This window comes from Scyliorhinus torazame, chromosome 7 (genome assembly GCF_047496885.1).
Source record: "Scyliorhinus torazame isolate Kashiwa2021f chromosome 7, sScyTor2.1, whole genome shotgun sequence".
Taxonomy (NCBI): domain Eukaryota; kingdom Metazoa; phylum Chordata; class Chondrichthyes; order Carcharhiniformes; family Scyliorhinidae; genus Scyliorhinus; species Scyliorhinus torazame.
Window position 1 is genome coordinate 260,984,346 of NC_092713.1, and position 19,274 is coordinate 261,003,619.

Consider the following 19,274-nt stretch of genomic DNA (forward strand, 5'->3'; position numbering starts at 1 on the left):
CTGCTGCGGAAATCCAAAAGGAAATGGCTAAAGAGAAGGTGGTCGGGGGCGGAATGCGACGCTGGGGGAGCGAGCGGGAGCGCGGAGGCGGGATATGGGACTGGCCTAGAGAAGGTAATGGCTAGTCGACACGGGAGGGGGGCAGGTAGCCCCCCAGTGAGGCTGATCACGTGGAACATGAGAGGCCTGAATGGGCCGATAAAAAGGGCCCGAGCGCTCGCGCATTTGAAAGGACTAAGGGCAGACGTGGTTATGCTCCAAGAGACGCACCTAAAGGTGGCGGACCAAGTTAGGCTAAGGAAAGGATGGGTGGGACAGGTGTTCCACTCAGGACTGGACGCAAAGAACAGAGGGGTGGCCATTTTGGTGGGGAAACGGGTAGCATTTGAAGCAAAGAACATCGTAGCAGATAGTGGAGGTAGATATGTAATGGTGAGTGGTAGGCTGGAGGGAATGGAGGTCGTGTTGGTAAATGTGTATGCCCCAAATTGGGACGATGCGGGGTTCATGAGATGGATGCTGGGGCGTATTCCGGACCTGGAGGCAGGAAATTTGATTTTAGGAGGGGACTTCAATACGGTGCTGGACCCGGGGCTAGATAGATCCAGCTCAAGGACTGGAAGAAGGCCGGCAGCGGCCAAGGTACTTAAGGGGTTTATGGACCAAATGGGGGGAGTGGATCCATGGCGATTTCTTAGACCCAGGGCTAGGGAGTATTCCTTCTTCTCCCACATCCATAAAGTGTACTCCCGGATAGATTTTTTTGTTCTAGGAAGGTCGTTGATCTCTAGGGTGGAAGAAGCTGAATACTCAGCCATAGCGGTTTCGGATCATGCCCCACATTGGGTGGACCTGGAAGTAGGAGAGGACAGGGAGCAGAGAACACTCTGGCGATTAGATGTGGGACTGATGGCGGATGAGGGAGTGTGTGCAAGAGTGAGGGGGTGTATCGAGAGATACCTGGAGGTCAATGACGATGGCGAGGTCCCTGTGGGAGTGGTCTGGGAAGCACTAAAAGCGGTGGTCAGAGGAGAGCTGATTTCTATTGGGGCCCACAAAAGGAAAACAGAGGCCACGGAAAGGGATAGATTACTGGGGGAGATTTTAAGGGTGGACAGGGAATTTGCAGAGACCCCTGAGGAGGAGCTGTACAGGGAGAGGAGACGACTCCAGACCGAGTTTGACCTTCTGACCACCAGAAAGGCGGAGGTACTGTGGAGGAAGGCACAGGGGAGGAGGTATGAATATGGGGAAAAGGCTAGTCGCCTGTTGGCGCACCAACTGCGAACGAGGGCAGCAGCGAGGGAGATAGGAGGAATTAGGGATGAAAGGGGAGACACCATGCGAAGGGCAGGAAAGATAAATGAGGTGTTTAAGACCTTTTATGAAGAACTGTATAGGTCTCAGCCCCCAGAGGGAGAGGAGGGGATGCGGCAGTTCCTGGACCAGTTGAGGTTCCCGAAAGTGGAGGAACAGGCGGTGGCAGGCCTGGGGGCGCCGATTGAGGTGGACGAGGTTATTAAGGGACTGGGAAGCATGCAAGCAGGGAAGGCCCTGGGGCCAGACGGGTTCCCGGTGGAATTCTACAGAAAATATGTGGACTTGTTGGCCCCGTTGTTGGCGAGGACGTTCAATGAGGCCAGGGAAGGGGGGACACTACCCCCGACAATGTCGGAGGCGACGATATCGCTAATTTTGAAGAGGGACAAAGATCCGATGCAGTGTGGGTCCTATAGACCTATTTCACTATTGAACGTAGACGCCAAACTGCTAGCAAAGGTGCTGGCATCGAGGATAGAGGACTGTGTCCCAGGGGTGGTGCACGAAGACCAGACAGGGTTCGTAAAAGGGAGACAATTGAATGTTAACGTGCGACGGCTATTAGGGGTGATAATGATGCCCTCAGTGGAGGGGGAGGCAGAGATAGTGGCGGCAATGGACGCAGAGAAGGCATTTGATAGGGTGGAGTGGGAGTATTTATGGGAAGTGTTAAGTAGGTTTGGGTTTGGGAACGGATTTATTCGCTGGGTTAGACTACTTTATGGGGCACCAACGGCAAGCGTAGTTACAGGTCGACATAGATCGGAGTATTTCCGATTATTTAGGGGAACAAGACAGGGATGCCCGCTGTCTCCATTGTTGTTTGCGCTGGCAATTGAACCTCTGGCCATGGCGCTGAGAGACTCCAGGAAATGGAGAGGGGTGACTAGAGGGGGAGAAGAACACCGAGTCTCGTTATACGCGGATGACCTATTGCTATACGTGTCGGACCCAGCGGGGGGGATGATAGATGTTATGCGAATCTTGAGGAGGTTCGGGGAATTTTCGGGGTATAGGTTAAACATGGGGAAGAGTGAATTATATGTGATACATCCAGGGGACCAGAGTAGAGAGATAGAAGGCTTACCGCTAAGGAAAGTGGAAAGAAACTTCCGATACTTGGGGATTCAGATCGCTAGGAGCTGGGGAACCTTGCACAGACTTAATCTGACATGGCTGGTAGAACAAATGGAGGAGGACTTTAGGAGGTGGGACATGCAGCCTTTATCGCTGGCGGGCAGGGTGCAGGCAATTAAGATGATGGTCCTCCCGAGGTTCTTATTTGTATTTCAATGTCTCCCTATTTTAATCACCAGGACCTTTTTTAATAAAATAGATAGGAGCATTACGAGCTTTGTGTGGGCAGGGAAAGTTCCGAGAGTAAGGAGGGGGTTCCTGCAGCGCAGTAGGGACAGAGGAGGACTGGCACTACCGAATTTGGGAGATTATTATTGGGCCGCCAATGTGGCAATGATACGTAGATGGATGATGGAGGGTGAGGGAGCGGCGTGGAAAAGACTGGAGAGAAGGTCCTGTAAAGGGACGAGTCTAGAGGCGCTGGTGACGGCGCCGCTGCCGTTCTCACCGAAAAAGTACACCACGAACCCGGTGGTGGCGGCAACACTGAACATATGGGGACAGTGGAGGCAACAGAGAGGGGTGCGGGGAGCCCTGGTGGGGTCCCCTATCAGGAACAACCATAGGTTCGCCCCAGGAAGAATGGATGGAGGATTTCAGAGCTGGTACCAGTTGGGAATTAGGAAGGTGGGAGATTTATTCATAGATGGGACTTTTGCGAGCTTGGGAGCACTGGAGGAAAAGTATAAGTTACCCCGGGGGAATTTCTTGAGGTGAGGGCGTTTACTAGACAACTGGTGAGGGAATTTCCGCGGCTCCCGACACAGGGGATACAGGACAGGGTGCTTTCAGGGGTGTGGGTCGGAGAGGGTAAGGTGTCAGAGATTTATAGAGAGATGAGGGAAGAGGGGGAGGAGTCGGTGGGCGAACTAAAAAGAAAGTGGGAAGAAGAATTAGGGGAGGAGATAGAGGAGGGTATGTGGGCTGATGCCCTAAGCAGGGTAAATTCCTCTTCCTCATGCGCCAGGCTTAGCCTGATTCAATTTAAGGTGCTACATAGAGCACACATAACGGGGGCAAGAATGAGCAGGTTCTTTGGAGTGGAGGACAAATGTGGGAGGTGTGGCGGGAGCCCGGCAAACCATGCACATATGTTTTGGTCGTGCCCGGCACTGGAAGGATATTGGAAGGGAGTGACGGGAGTGATTTCGCAGGTGGTGAAGGCCCGGGTCAAACCAGGCTGGGAGTTAGCTCTATTTGGAGTTGCGGAAGAGCCGGGAGTGCAGGAGGCGAAAGAGGCCGATGTCGTGGCCTTTGCGTCCCTCGTAGCCCGGCGCAGGATCCTACTCATGTGGAAGGAGGCGAAACCCCCCGGACTGGAGGCCTGGGTAAACGATATGGCGGGGTTTATTAAACTGGAGCAGATAAAGTTTGCCCTGAGAGGATCGGCTCAAGGGTTCACCAGGCGGTGGCAGCCATTTCTCGACTACCTAGGGGAACGTTAGAGGGAAGACGGATGACCAGCAGCAGCAACCCAGGGGGGACGGGGGTGGGTGGGGGAGGCAGTTGAGTATAGGGCAATAGAGTACGAGGTTTTGTTACTTGTATATTATTACTACTATTATTACTATTGTTAAAAAGTTTAAAAATTTGTGTTTTGTTACTGTTATCGTTTCGCTTGTTTTGTAAGCGGGAAAAATGTTGCTCAGGGAAAAAAATTTCAATAAAATATATATATTTTTTAAAAATGATCTGGAGGAAGGTATAGGTGGTCTGATTAGCAAGTTTGCAGATGACACTAAGATTGGTGAAGTAGCAGATAGTTAAGGGGACTGTCAGAGAATACAGCAGAATATAGATAGATTGGAGAGTTGGGCGGAGAAATGGCAGATAGAGTTCAATCCGGGCAAATGCGAGGTGATGCATTTTGGATGCTCCAATTCAAGAGTGAACTATACGGTAAATTAAAAAGCTCTGGGGAAAATTGATGTACAGAGAGATCTGGGTGTTCAGGTCCATTGTACCCTGAAGGTGGCTGCGCAGGTCGATAGAGTGGTCAAGAAGGCATACGGCATGCTTTCCTTCATCGGAAGGAGTATTGAGTACAAGAGTTGGCAGGTCATGTTACAGTTGTATAAGACTTTGGTTCGGCCACATTTGGAATACTGCGTGCAGTTCTGGTCGCCACATTACCAAAAGGATGTGGATGCTTTGGAGAAGGTGCAGAGGAGGTTCACTAGGATGTTGCCTGGTATGGAGGGCACTAGCTATGAAGAGAGGTTGAGTAGGTTAGGATTATTTTCATTAGAAAGACGGAGGTTGAGGGGGACCTCATTGAGGTCTACAAAATCATGAGAGGTATAGACAGGATGGATAGCAAGAAGCTTTTTCCCTGAGTGGGGGACTCAATTACTAGGGGTCACGAGTTCAAGGTGAGAGGGGAAAAGTTTCAGGGAGATATGCGTGGAAAGTTCTTTACGCAGAGGGTGGTGGGTGCCTGGAACGCATTGTCGGTGGAGGTGGTAGAGGCGGGCACGATAGCGTCATTTAAGATGTATATAGACAGACACATGAATGGGCAGGGAGCAGAGGGATACAGATCCTTAGAAAATAGGCGACAGTTTTAGATAGAGGATCTGGATTGACGCAGTCTTGGAGAGTCGAAGGGCCTGTTCCTGTGCTGTAATTTTTCTTTGTTCGTTGTTCTTTGTTCTATTCATGTATTTGTCAAGATGCCTGTTAAATGTCACTATCGTACTTGCTTCCACCATCTCATCTGGCAGGGAGTTCCAGGCACCCACTACCTTCTGTGTAAAAAACTTACCTTGCACATCTCCTCTAAACTTTGCCCCTCGCACCTTAAACCTATGTCCTCTAGTAATTGACTCTTCCACCCTGGGAAAAAGCTTCTGACATCCACTCTGTCCATGCCCCTCATAATTTTGTAGACTTCTATCAGGTCACCCCTCAACCTTCGTCGCTCCAGTAAGAACAAACCGAGTTTATCCAACCTTCCCTCATCGCTAATGCCCTCCATACCAGGCAACATCCTGATAAACCTCCTTTGCACCCTCTCCAAAGCCGCCACATCCTTCTGGTAAAGTGGCGACCAGAATTGAACACTATATTCCAAGTGTGGCCCAACTAAGGTTCTATACAGCTGCAGCATGACTTGCCAACTTTTATATTCAATGTCCCGGCCAATGAAGGCAAGCATGCCTTATGCCTTCTTGACTACCTTTTCCACCTGTGTTGCCATTTTCAGTGACCTGTGGACCTGTACACCTAGATCCCTCTGCCTGTCAATACTCTTAAGGGTTCTACCATTCACTATATATTTCCCATTTGTATTAGACCTTCCAAAATTCACCACCTCACACTTGTCTGGATTAATTGTTAAATTTATTATTTAATTAATTGATTAATTATTAAAAATGCAGTTATGCCTGAATGTACCAACCCTAACTTTTACTGCTGTGTTTGGTGGACAACTAATGGGTAAGTACCACAACATCATGTCCTCACAGTGATTTTAATGTTGAGTACATTGGTGAGGTACTGCAGCCTGTGGAGGAACAGGCTAACTCAGACTGCAGCTTCTGGATATCTGCATTTACCATCTGCATTTATCAGGTCCTTTGGCTTTTTAATAACGGTGAGCACTGATGATCTTACAGTCATTCTTTGTAAGGGCATGGGTAGCACAGTGGGCAGCATGGTGGCACAGTCGATAGCATTGCTGCCTCACAGGGCCAGGGAGCCGGGTTTGATTCCGGCCTTGGGTGAATGCCTGTGTGGAATTTGTATGTCCTCCCCACGTTTGCGTGGATTTCCTCCGGTTGCTCCGATTTCCCCCCACAGTTTACCAAAGGGCTAAAGAGCTGGCTTTTAAAGCAGACCAAGGCAGGCCAGCAGCACGGTTCAATTCCCGTACCAGCCTCCCCGAACAGGCGCCGGAATGTGGCGACTAGGGGCTTTTCACAGTAACTTCATTTGAAGCCTACTTGTGACAATAAGCGATTTTCATTTAATTTAATTTCATTTCATTTCAGTTCAAAGATTGTGCAGGTTAGGTGGATTGGCCATACTTAATTTCCCCTTATTGTCCAACAGGTTAGGTGGGGTTCCGGGGATAGGGCGGAGGAATAGGCCTGGGTAAGGTGGTCTTTTGGAGGGTTTGTGCTGACTCGATGGGCCAAATGGCCACCTTCTGCACTGCATGGCTTCTATGATTCTCTATGATTCTATGATTCTGATTAAAAGATCTGGGCCATTATAGCGCAATATTTCAAGAAGGATATCCTTATTGGAAGGTGGTTAATGTGCCAAGATCAACATAGAACATAGAACATACAGTGCAGAAGGAGGCGACTCGGCCCATCAAGTCTGCACTGACCCACTCAAGCCCTCCCTTCCACCCTATCCCCGTAACCCAATAACCCCTCCCAACTGTTTTGGTCACGAAGGGCAATTTATCATGGCCAATCCACCTAACCTGCACGTCTTTGGACTGTGGGAGGAAACCGGAGCACCCGGAGGAAACCCACGCAGACACAGGGAGAACGTGCAGACTCCACACAGACAGTGACCTAACCTTTGATGGGCACTCACTTTCCACTCATTTCTTCCCATGCCCAGGTGATGAGATGGATCTTTATGAGATAAAGACATGCATTGAATAAGTATATCAAATTTTCAGCCAAAAGTTTGTTATTTTTCAAGTAAGGAAAGAAAATGTGTGACTTGAGCATTGAACTACCATTTTGCATAATTTTGTTTCTGTGAGTAGTTCTTAACAATATTATTTACATGTATAAGATATTACACCATCTATTGAAAAAAAAGGAGTGCATGTTGGATAACTCATCCACCTTTTCAGTGTGAGACCCAGTGGTGAGAAAGTAATGATTAGTTTTACAATGTGCTAGTCTTTTTCACAGTTCACTTTAAATGATATTCAGTGAAAAGTAACATTCACTGTGAATGAAAAGGGCAGGAGAGAAACTTTAATTCGTACACTTTATCCAACATGATTGTAATGGTGCTGCTGGTGCACACCTTCCCTTGTTGCATTTATGCAGTATCTTGCATGGCATCAAGATGTCCCAAAGTGCACTGGAGCCAGTGAAGTATTTTTGAAGGGTATGCACTGGGCTAAATCGCTGGCTTTTAAAGCAGACCAAGGCAGGCCAGCAGCACGGTTCAATTCCCGTACCAGCCTCCCCGAACAGGCGCCGGAATGTGGCGACTAGGGGCTTTTCACAGTAACTTCATTGAAGCCTACTTGTGACAATAAGCGATTTTCATTCATTTCATTGTAGTATAGGAAACGGGGCACCAATCTGCATCCAGAAAACTCCCACAAACAACAATGTGATAATAAACAGGGAACCTATTTTCATGGTGTTAATTGAGGGATGGATAACTTCCTAGCTCTTCCAAAATGCTAAGTAAGACAACGGCATACTTTTGAAAACTGTGCCAGGCAAATGAGTTGACAATGGACAAGAGTTTCCTGTCCCCCAGCCATGTGTTTCTCGCCGATGTGCCGTTCACTGGTGGGGGGGATTCTCTCTTCCTTCCGCTTGTCAATGGAATTTCCCATTGAGGCCACCCCACGCTACCGGGAAACCCACGGGGCGGAGGGGGGGGGGGGGGGTGGCGGGGGGAAGGGGGGGGGTTGCATTAGCAGCAGGAAAAGAGAATCCCAATGGCTGGAGAATTCTGGTCAATATTTTAGGGTAAATATGGTCAGTATTTGCAAATTGGATTTTTATGTACTTTCCCAGAAAAGCACAATGAATTAGAGAGAAAAGATGCAAGTAAATGTAGAAAGCTTACATACACATATTCACAACATATAACATAATGACATGACCTCACACAACTTGCATTTAAGAGGCCATTTCTGAGCTATAACATAAGCAAATATGATGTGGAGATGCCGGCATTGGATTGGGGTGTGCACAGTAAGAAATCTTACAACACCGGGTTAAAGTCCAACAGGTTTATTTGAAATCACTAGCTTTCGGAGCACAGCTCCTTCATCAGGTGAGTGACTCACTCACTCACCTGATGAAGGAGCTACGCTCCGAAAGCTAGTGGTTCCAAATAAACCCGTTGGACTTTAACCTGCTGTTGTAAAAGCAAATATGAAAGAAGGCCGTCAGGATATAGTATAAAGAAAACTGTTACAAAATACTGTAAGGACTTTTTTATTAATAGTAATCCAATTGCTGAAACCTGCCTGCTGTGGACACCTATTGGGAGTAATTCTGCACATCTACCTTGCTAATAGCACCCTCACTTGCTATAATTGCCTATTCAAAATTCAGGTGGTCAATGCAAGCCTGAGTTTCTGCTTTGCACTGCTGGCAGTCAAGGCTCCTTGTAAACTCACTCCAGTCAGGAAATTGTTCAATGTTTCTCAGTTTTCCATCCATTAATTTTAATGGACTGAAAATCGTGGGGATCTTGCCTCTGATTTCCTGTTAGGCTAACCTGATAGGAAGCCGCCCACATGTTCACAGTATGCCTCAAAGAACTGAGCAGCAGCTGAAGCTAGCCATTTCACACTGCCTATGCAAGTAGTAACACGAGTGGTGTTCACCACTAACGGGACGCTGCCGTCAAGCCTAAAAGACGTTCTATCACACAAATGAGTAATGCGGTAGATGAATTTCAGTGTGGGTGTGATGCTACTTCAGTAGGCTGTAATTATATTACATATATAAATATATTACATATATTTTCTGGATTATATCAAACAGCACGTCACTTTGGCTATTTGCAACAGCCAAAGGGCAGACTGTCCCCAAGTCCAGTCCGACCGATATCTACGACTCTTTGCGCACCCATCCCGCCATGGCGGGTCAGCTTCGGCGGGATTGGAAGATCCTGCTGTTGGGAAGGGCTAGAAAACCTGCCCATAGGGCACAATTCTCCAGCCTCGTTGCACTCTAGCTTGAGCGAAACGAGGCCAGAGAATAGGAGAAGAGGCCGAAAACGAGAACCGTGCCAGTTTGCGATGCAGCCAGCCCGTTCCCGTCGGCGAAATTGGGATCTCACTGTAGCGTGGTGAGAAACCAATTATCACCATTTAAGCCCTATTTTTCTACGATTAACGGTAGCCACTCTAAATCCAACGGCCTACTGTCAGTCATCGGCCTCCCCAACAAGTGGTCACGCTTACGGGGATTAGTACTCCTTTTGAAAGATATGAACCTGGCGGAAGGGCTTCTGTGGGGAGCTGAGGAGGTGAGTAGCCATATTTGCTCACAGGCAAAGAGCCCAGGGATGCTGGGCTTGATGCCCCAGTGCTTGGCGGGGGTGGGTGACCCTGGGCTGGATTGGGGGGGCACCCTCCGGAGGGTTGGGCCGCCATGGGAGGGTGCTGGGGGAGGGGGGCAACCAGCATGCCAACTCCTGGATCGTGTGTACCCGTTCTGGGAGCAAACCTAGCAACTGCCCGTCTGCCCCACCGACCACCCATAACCCCCACCCTCTGCCAAGGTCTCTGGCCATGCGGCAGAAGGCTATTACTAATAGGGAATTGGCAATCGTGGTTTAGTGAGCACTTCACAAAACCCACGTGAATTCCCGTGGGTGGGCCATGTAGCATGTGGTAATCATTACCTGGCATCCCAATCAGGCCTGGACACTGCTCGAACAATGCGGGAGGCAACACCTCAACATCTGACACCTAGTGGATGGGACACAGCTCCGGGGACATGCCCATGGCCGGAAGGTGCATGAGTACTAGGGAGAGGGGGAGCTTCCTGGAGTGCTGGGCCAAGAGTTCGGATGTCAGTCCACATAGCGGAGGAAAGTGACAGAGGCGTTATGCTGGTTGTACTCAAGAGTTTTTAATGTGTCACAGGTGTCATACAATTCCCCACTCCCAATGATGCCGCCCTACTCTCCCCAGCATTCCCTCATCCCCCTCTCACCTCCTACCTACCACCCCCACCCCCCACCCCACCCTCTCCCCCATCCCCCGGTGCCCTCAGCGATCTTCAGTGTGCTTCACCTTCATAGCTCTTTGCTACGTTTAGGTGTCTCCCCAGGGTGCACATCTGAGGTGGAGACAGCAAGTCACTTACCTCGCCCGTGGCCTTCGATGCCCCAGCGGGCGCCATCTGGCTCCCCTGGGGCTGGAGGTGCCTGGCGCACTTGTCGACAGCACATGCATGACTATGCCGTCCTGTCCTGTGTGCTGACCCTCGAGACACGGCCTCATTAGAGGGGTGAAATTCGGGGGGAGCTGGTGGCCACCAGCCCCGCTCCATGGGACGGGTCCGGGTTGGCACCCAGCGCCCCCTCCTCCAGCTCAATGCCCATAGGGCCCCGGGGTTCATCTTGGGACGGATGGGCAGCTGGATTAAGTACCGGTTGCCCCTGCATCATCTGGCTCTGCCAACCCTGGCGGGTCCCCATGGTCCGCACCATCGCGTCGACAGACTCAGCGATGCTCCTCAGTGACTGGGACATGCTGTGCAGGGCCTCGTCAATGCCCACCAGCAACTGGGACAAACTCCGCAGCACCTCGACCATTCTCATCTGAAAGCAGGACATGTTCCGCAGAACCTCACCAAGGTCAGCCTGGTACTGGGTAACATCCCCCAGCGAGTCAGATATTCTGCTGAGACCCTCAAACATGGTCGTCAGCGACTGTGCCACACCTTGGACACCTTCACTAATGGTGCCGACATCGTGCACCAGGCTCTCCAATGCGGTTGCCACCCCAGCAGTGTTGGCCTCGTGCCACCCATTGCTGGCAAAATCTGTGGTCCCAGCGAATTCGCTGGCGAGCCTTCATTTGCAGCGAGAAGCCCATGGGACCTCGTTACGTTGCCGGCCTCGCTGGGCCGAACACCAGGTAACTCGTGGCAGTTCCTGCTCGCTACAACACTTCGACATCTTTCCGGAGAATCATGTCCATAATGTCCAACATTAGATGTGGTTCTGCAATTGAACAGCCTTGCTAAAAAAATCTTGATTGTGCTAAGAATTACTCTGAAAATCAATTTATGTTTATCATTCTGGTTTGCTCAAGTGTGGCTCATTTACGCATGCTAGTACCTACATATGTTCACACATGGTATTCTGTCCTTGGATGGAGAGCATGTTCATGCATTGCACTTCTTTCAACTAAACAAAGCTGGGCGGGGGGAGTGGTGGAGACAGCTAATCCCTGGTTCATTCCCCATGGCAATGTCATGACCAATCAGAGTCAACCTGCCTGGCTTGAATTTGCACAGAAGCTTGCAGTTAACTGTTCCCTGATACATTATCCAGGTCAATGCCTCCACCAATCAAAGTCTACCTGCTAACTAATTACCTCTCTGTTCTCATGGAGTATGAATTGTTGTTCCCTTTACTGTTGGCATTCTTGCGAACCGTCCTGATGAGTGCTTCAACATGTCTCTTTTTTTAGCGATGCTCAAGCCTGTAGTACCAAATGATTATTCATTACCCTGGGTCACCACTGTATTGGGAGCCCAAGTGCCCACTAAATGTTGACGGAATCCTTACTAGCCCTTTTGAATCAGTGTACAATTACATCAATAGGACCCTGATGTAATTTCGAGAAAACAATAGGGAAAGGAGCTGTTTTTCAACCTCAACCTTGACATTTTTGCATGTCAAGGTGAGATGGTTGGATTCCCCGTTGTTGGAGATGGTCATTGCCTGGCACTTGGGTGACGCAAATGTTACTTACCAACCCAAGCCTGAATATTGTCCAGGTCTAGTTGCTGATGGAAGTGTTTCTGGCCCCAGGTAGCTTTAATTAGATGGCAATTGGCTCTTCCTGTCAGCCTCCTGCGCAAATGAAAATTAACCTCAAAGAAAAGACACTGCAAAAGCAGGAAAATTGAATTTAAAACAAAATACATTGGAAATAGGCAGGAAAACTGTAAGCATCTCAAGGACAAAAGACAGACAAGCTTTTAAATGCTGACCCTGGTAAGCTATCAGCATTTCTGTTTTTTTATTTGGACTGTTATATCTACAGTTTGGCCTCTGAGGTCAAGCTCGTCCTATTAATTTTACTGGTTTGATTCTTGTACTGTCACCCCATTCCAGGACTGTAATTGAAATTATGTCTTGAATCTGATGAAACTCATTAATAAATGTAGGATTGTGCATAATGTCTATTCCAGACTTGTATGAGCTTTCAACTCCTTTTATACCTAATTGAACATTTTCTAAGCCAGAGCTGCATCTTCCAAGGAGATTGATATAAAAGGATCCATTTAAAAAAAAACTTTTGTAGTGCCTTATTACATCCTTAAAATATCTTGAAGTACTTAATAGCATAAATTACTTTTGAAATTACTGTACTGCAATCAAAAGGTGTAATTATTCTGTAGCAGCAATGTTTCAAGAACAGCAATTAGAAAGTAACTTGACGATCTGTTTGTTGAGGAAGGGATGTTATCTACTGAGACAAGTGACTGCTGAGGCACCTTGAACATTCACCCATTTTGTCTGAAGGGCACCACCTCTAACTATCCAACTCTCTCAGCACCTCAGGTTCCAGTGTGGGACTTTGGCTTGCAATGGCCGATTAAGTTGAGTTCGTAATGTAAAAGATGGTGTTCTTTGATTAAAGATTTATCTTGTATATCTCATTGTAAAATTGAACTGGACACAAAATCTGTAACTTTCCAGCACAATACTGCCGCAATCCCACAGATGGGTTACAGAATAGCTTGTGACCCCGACACATCAGATGTATTATGCGGAGAACGTACTTGTTCCGGTCAAAGCCATTGGAGTAGGAGGAGTCTGGACAGGAGCTTGGGGACTGCTAGCCCAGGAGTTCCTGCATTTCCAGCCTAAACAAGAGACTGGAGAGTTTACTGTTGACCAAAATATAGGGTGCAACTAGGTGCACTGGCTGACTGAATGCCAGGAGTGAGGATTTCTTGTGTGTCAGGTTGGGACTGTGGTTTTTCACACCTGGCGAGTCGAAGAAATTATAAAAGATATTTAGGCCCCCTATTTTGGGTAGACCCAACACCCCTCCAGGATTGGGAAATCTGTGTTGCAGTTTGTGGCCTCGGGCACCTGAGATGCGCCTGCAGTGACAGCACATGTGCCATTGCTATGCACATGAAGGGAGTTCTCCCTGATCTTGCCAGATTTTCTGTAAGTCCAAGGGGGCATATCCCAGGATTATGTTAAAAGGTAGCTCTGGCCAATGGTAGTTAGCGACCCAGTGGATTCCACATTTTGAGACACCATACTTATTTGTGCTCCATCTGTTATATCAACATTTCTTTACGTCCTTGCATTGGGGTCACAAGTTAGTTTGTCATTCCTAATTGACATACTTCATATTCATATGAACTATCTGAGAAGTTAAATTGAGATCTAGGACCTGTTTTTAACACTTTGTAAGTTTTGAATGAGCTACAATTTCACCGTACTGGAGTGATCTCCCAGTAATTATTCATTATAAGAATTTTTTTGAGTGACTGTCAATCTGACATTTCATATTTCAGTTTTTTGCATTCAGAAGACTTGTACCATCACTTCAATAAGCTTGTTGTTTGTGTAGTTTAAACATTACAAACACGGTGCAAATATGATCTCATCAGAAATGTGGCCATTCACCTTGTAATATTATCATTATGCCAAAGAAAGACATATGATTCATCCACCTTCATTATTTCACACCTAGTTTTGTACTCAACATATTGATGTTGCACAACAAAACTGCAAAATGGTAGGGATAGAATTTCCACAGAGCTTTTCCTGACCTTCCTCATAGACGAGCAGAACAATTTTTGTACCTCTTTCCAGAGCTTCCTGACAAATTCAATTTCTGCTTTTGAACATTGTCTAATTATTACAAATATTTAGCCTGTACACATATGAATTCTAACTTTTGATTTTGAGAGTGACGTGCTTGTTTCTACTGTGTTTCTACTGCAGCTAATGCTTCGGAAGGAACAGTCTTAGAAACTTTGTTGCATGGAGTGTGGGTCTGGCATGACTGTTATTGTATTACTTCGCTGGTGACAATGTCTGAAATCATTCAAAAGGCTTTGCAATCTCATATCTGTCTGCCTGTACATGAATGAATCTGTTCCCAGACAGTGTGTCATTTATATGAACCCTTTCCTTAATCACATGAAGGCACATAGCAGATGAAATTTAACTCGAGTAGAAGCACCAAATGGTCAGTGTGTGTTCGCTGACCATATATATCTTGGCTAATCTTTGCTTCCAATTGACCCATCTCCCATTTTGCATTCCTGCTGAAGTTGAATTTCAAGGCTGCTGTATTCTTGATTAATATTGTCCCAACATTATTATGTCACATTGGACATCCCTGTACATTGTTAGCAGTTTCTTTGATTGGGTTGAGATCAATTCTCTGTGTCTGACTCCAGTCAGTGTACAGTTCATACGCTGAACATCTGTCAACCTTGCTTCAGTTTACAATATCCAGGCTCCTGGGATCTGCACTCATAGTTAATTTTTTAAAAATTCATTTACGGGATGTGGGCGTTGTTGGTTAGGCCAGCATTTATTTCCCACCCTTAGCTGCCCTTCAGAAGGTGGTGATGAGTTGCCTTCTTGAACCGCTGCAGTCCTTGAGGTATAGGTACACCCACTATGCTGTTAGGGAGGGAATTCCAGGATTTTGTCCCAGCGACAGTGAAGGAACGGCAATATATTCCCAAGTCAGGGGAATCTCCAAACCGTTAAGAGGGTCTACGGGAATAGCATGGGGGTGTGGGCCTAGCTAGGGTGCTACTTCCAAGGGCAGTGCAGACTCAATGGACCAAATGGCCTCCTTCTGCACTGCAGGGATTCTGTGATACTGGCCTGCCTTCCATCATAAGATCAGAAGTGGGGAACCTCCAGATGCTGGGGTTCCCAGGTATCTGCTGCTCTTGTCCTTCTAGATGGTAGCGGTTATGGATTTGGAAGGTGCTGTCTAAAGAATCTTTGTGAGTTACTGTAGTACATCTTGTAGATCGTACACACGGCTGCCACTGTTCATCAGTGGTGGAAGGTTTGAATGTTTGTGGAAGGAGGAGCAATCAAGCAGGCTGCTTTGTCCTGGATGGTGTTGAGCTTCTTGAGTGTTGTTGGAGCTGCACTCATCCAGGCAAGTGGAGAGTATTCCATTACACTCCTGACACTTGTGCCTTGTAGTTGGTGGACAGGCTTTGGGAGGGGAGGTGGTGTCACCATAGAATTCCTAGCTTTTGACCTGCCGTGGTAGCCACAGTATTAATGTGGCTAGTCCAGTTCAGTTTCTGATCAATAGTAACCCCCAGGATGTTGATTGTAGGGGATTTAGCGATGGTAATGCCATTGAATGTCAAGGGGCGAAGGTTAGATCCTCTCTTGTAGGAGATGGTCATTGCCTGGCATTTGTGTAGCGCGAATGTAACTTGCAAACTGACTGCCCAAGCCTGGATATTGTCCAGGTCTTGCTGCATTTGGACATGGACTGCTTCATTATCTGAGGAGTAACGTATGGTGCAGAACATAGTGCAATCATTCGGAAACATCCCCACTTCTGATCTTATGATGGAAGGCAGGCCAGTATCACAGAATCCCTGCAGTGCAGAAGGAGGCCATTTGGTCCATTGAGTCTGCATTGCCCTTGGAAGTAGCACCCTAGCTAGGCCCACACCCCCATGCTATTCCCGTAGACCCTCTTAACGGTTTGGATACTAAGCAGCAATTTAGCATGGCCAATGCACCTAACCTGCACATCTTCGAACTATGGGAGGAAACCGGAGCACCCGGGGGAAACCCACGCAGACATGGGGAGAAAGTGCAAACTCCACACAGACAGACACTTGAGGCCAGAATTGAACCCGGGTCCTTGGGGCTTTGAGGCAGCAGTGCTAACCACTGTGCCACCATGCTGCACTTTTGTAGGTTTACACCTTTGGACAGTCTTGCCCCTGAACCTATTTGGTAAATCCTTTGTTTCTACATAATACCACCAGCACTCACTGCGCTGGCTGTACAAATTTTAATTAAATTGTTCCACTGTAAGGATAGTGCAAGGATATTAAAGCTTTCACTTCTTATTTACCCATCCTCATTGGGCACGCCAGCAAATCTCAGGGCAAGGGCACATTTTTCATCCTCAATGAAATGAATGCTGACACTCCTGTTCTCTGGAAACTGAAGCAAGATTGAATGCAGCAGGGTAGGATTTCAGTCTGCATCATGCATGCCTTCAGCTGGCCACTTATTCTCAGTAGTTGGGTGTAAGCACTGTGTCAGGTTCTAAGCCATCACACAGCTCCTAATAATATGTATGTCACAGCAGCACTTGTTCTCCCTCCATGTGCCAAGCAAATTTGTAATTAATGGTTTCTGATGAGGCAGAATTGACTTCCTCTCCCCCGCAGAGCTAGACATTCCCTCTCCCCAAACAACAAGGCAAACAAATTCTGTGGTCCTAATTTTAGCCTCTGGGAACATCTCATCAATGGATAATAGAGTGAAATGTTGGCAGGAATCAGTTAGTTTGGAACTATACCCAAAATCCAAATGGAGTGAATTTCTGCCAATGAACATGAACGGGAGCTCTCACCAGAAAAAGGCAGCAGGTTCATTGTTATATGGAATTGTGGCAGAAGTGGTGTAATTTAGGTGTTGACTTCATTGTCCAATATTAGGATAAATATACACCGATTCTTCATTTCACCATTTAAGTGTTATGGCTTAGATTTCGAGGCTCACTCTGAAATACTTAGAAACATAGAGAGAAGCATGAGGAGGCCATTCGGCCCTTCGAGCCTGCTCCGCCATTCATTATGATCACGGCTGATCATCAAGCTCAATATCCTGATCCTGCCTTCCCTCCATATCCCTTGATCCCTTTGGCTCCAAGAACTCTGGGCGGGATTCTCCACTCCCACGCCGAAGTGGCCGCGCCGTCGTGAACGCCGTCGAGGTTCACGACGGCGCGGAACGGCCCGGGTCCCGACCGATTCAGGCCGTGACAATGGGCCAGTATCGGGGCCGTGTCATCTACACGTGCCAGGCCTTGTCGCCCGTACATGCGCGGCGTGGTTGTTGTCCTGTCTGAATCCGCCCTGCAAGAAGATGGGGGACGGATCTTGCGGGGCCGCAGAAGGAAGGAGGTCCTCCTTCAGAGAGGACGGCCCGACGATCGGTGGGCACCGATCGCGGGCCACCCCACATTCCAGGTGAAGCCCGGTGCAGGATACCCCCTCGCCCCTCCCCCACAGGCCGCCCCCCCAGCGTTCACGCACCGCCCACGACTGCAGCGACCAGGTGTGGACGGCGCCGGGGGGAACCCGCCGTTTTGGCCTGGCCGCTCGGCCCATCTGGGCCTCAGAATAGCGGGGGTGCCGGAGAATCGCCATTTTGGGTGTCTCTGGCGATTCTTCGGCCTGCGGCCCGCGAAACTCGACCGGGCCGTTCCCGCCGCTTGGGAGAATCGCGGGAGGGCGTCGGACCGGCGTCCCCGGAAATTTTGGCGGCTCAGGCGAGTCTCCCAACCGACGTGGGAGTGGAGAATCGCACCCTATATCTAATTCCTTCTTGAAATTACACAACGTTTTGGCGTCAATGACTTTCTGTGGTAGAGAATTCCACAGATCCACCACTCTCTGGGTGAAGAAATTTCTCCTCACCTCAATCTTAAAAAGTTAACCTCTTATCCTCAAACTATGACCCCTAGTTCTCGACTCCCTCACCATTGGCAACATTCTTTTTGAGTCTATCTTGTCTAATCCTGTTAGAATTTTTAAAGTTTCTGTGAGATCCCCTCTCACTCTTCCAAACTCCAATTAATATAATCCTATGACAGTCTGCCATCCCAGGAATCAGCCTGGTAAACCTTTGCTGCACTCCCTCCATAGCAAGAACATCTTTCCTCAGATAAGAACACCAAAACTGCACACAATGCTCCAAGCTTAACCTCACCAATGCCCTAAATATTGCAGTAAAACACCTCTATTCCTATATTCAAACCCTCTTGCAATGAAGTCTAACATACCATTTGCCTTCTTTATTGCCTGCTGTACCTGAGTGCTTACTTTCAGTGATTGATGCATGAGGACACTAAGGTCTCAATGAGTATCCACCTCTCTCAATTTACACCCAATCAGATAATAATCTGCCTTCCTATTTTTGCTACCGAAGCGGATAACCTCCGCACCTGCCATGCTTGTGCCCACCCACTCAGCCTATCCAAATACTGCTGAAGGGGCTGGTTTAGCACAGTGGGCTTATCAGCTGGCTTGAATTGCAGAACAAGGCAGCAGCGTGGGTTCAATTCCCGTACCAGCCTCCCCGAACAGGTGCCGGAATGTGGCAACTAGGGGCTTTTCACAGTCACTTCATTGAAGCCTACTTGTGACAATACGTGATTATTATTATTATCGCTGCATCCTTCTCAAAGCTCACCCTCCACCCAACTTTGTATCATCTGCAAATTTGGAACTATTACATTTAGTTCTCTCATCCAAATCATTAATATATAATGTGAACAGTTAGTGTTCTAGCACAGACCCCTGCGGTACCCCACTAGTCACAGCCTGCCAATCAGAAAAAGACTCATTTATTCCAACTTTTTACTTCCTGTCTGTTAACCAGCTTTCTATCCATCTCAAGACACTACCCGTAATCTCATGCACTTTAACTTTACGTAGTAATCTGCTCTGTGAGACCTTATTGAAAGTCTTCTGAAAGTCTTCTGAAAGATGTAAAGCACAACTGCAGGTTCTCCTTGGCCAACTCTACTGGTTACATCTTCAAAGAATTCTAGTAGATTTTTCAAGCATGATTTTCGTTTCATAAGTCCGTGCTGACTGTATCTGATTACACCACTGCTTTCTAAATGCTGTGCTAGACAATCC

General features: G+C 47.9%; 1 protein-coding gene across 3 annotated transcripts in view; it reads left to right on the top strand.

Moving 5' to 3' along the window:
- LOC140426998 (BTB/POZ domain-containing protein KCTD16-like) overlaps positions 1-19,274 on the top strand; it is a 343,701-nt gene that overhangs the window by 95,457 nt on the left and 228,970 nt on the right. The gene's annotated exons all lie outside the window — the stretch shown is intronic.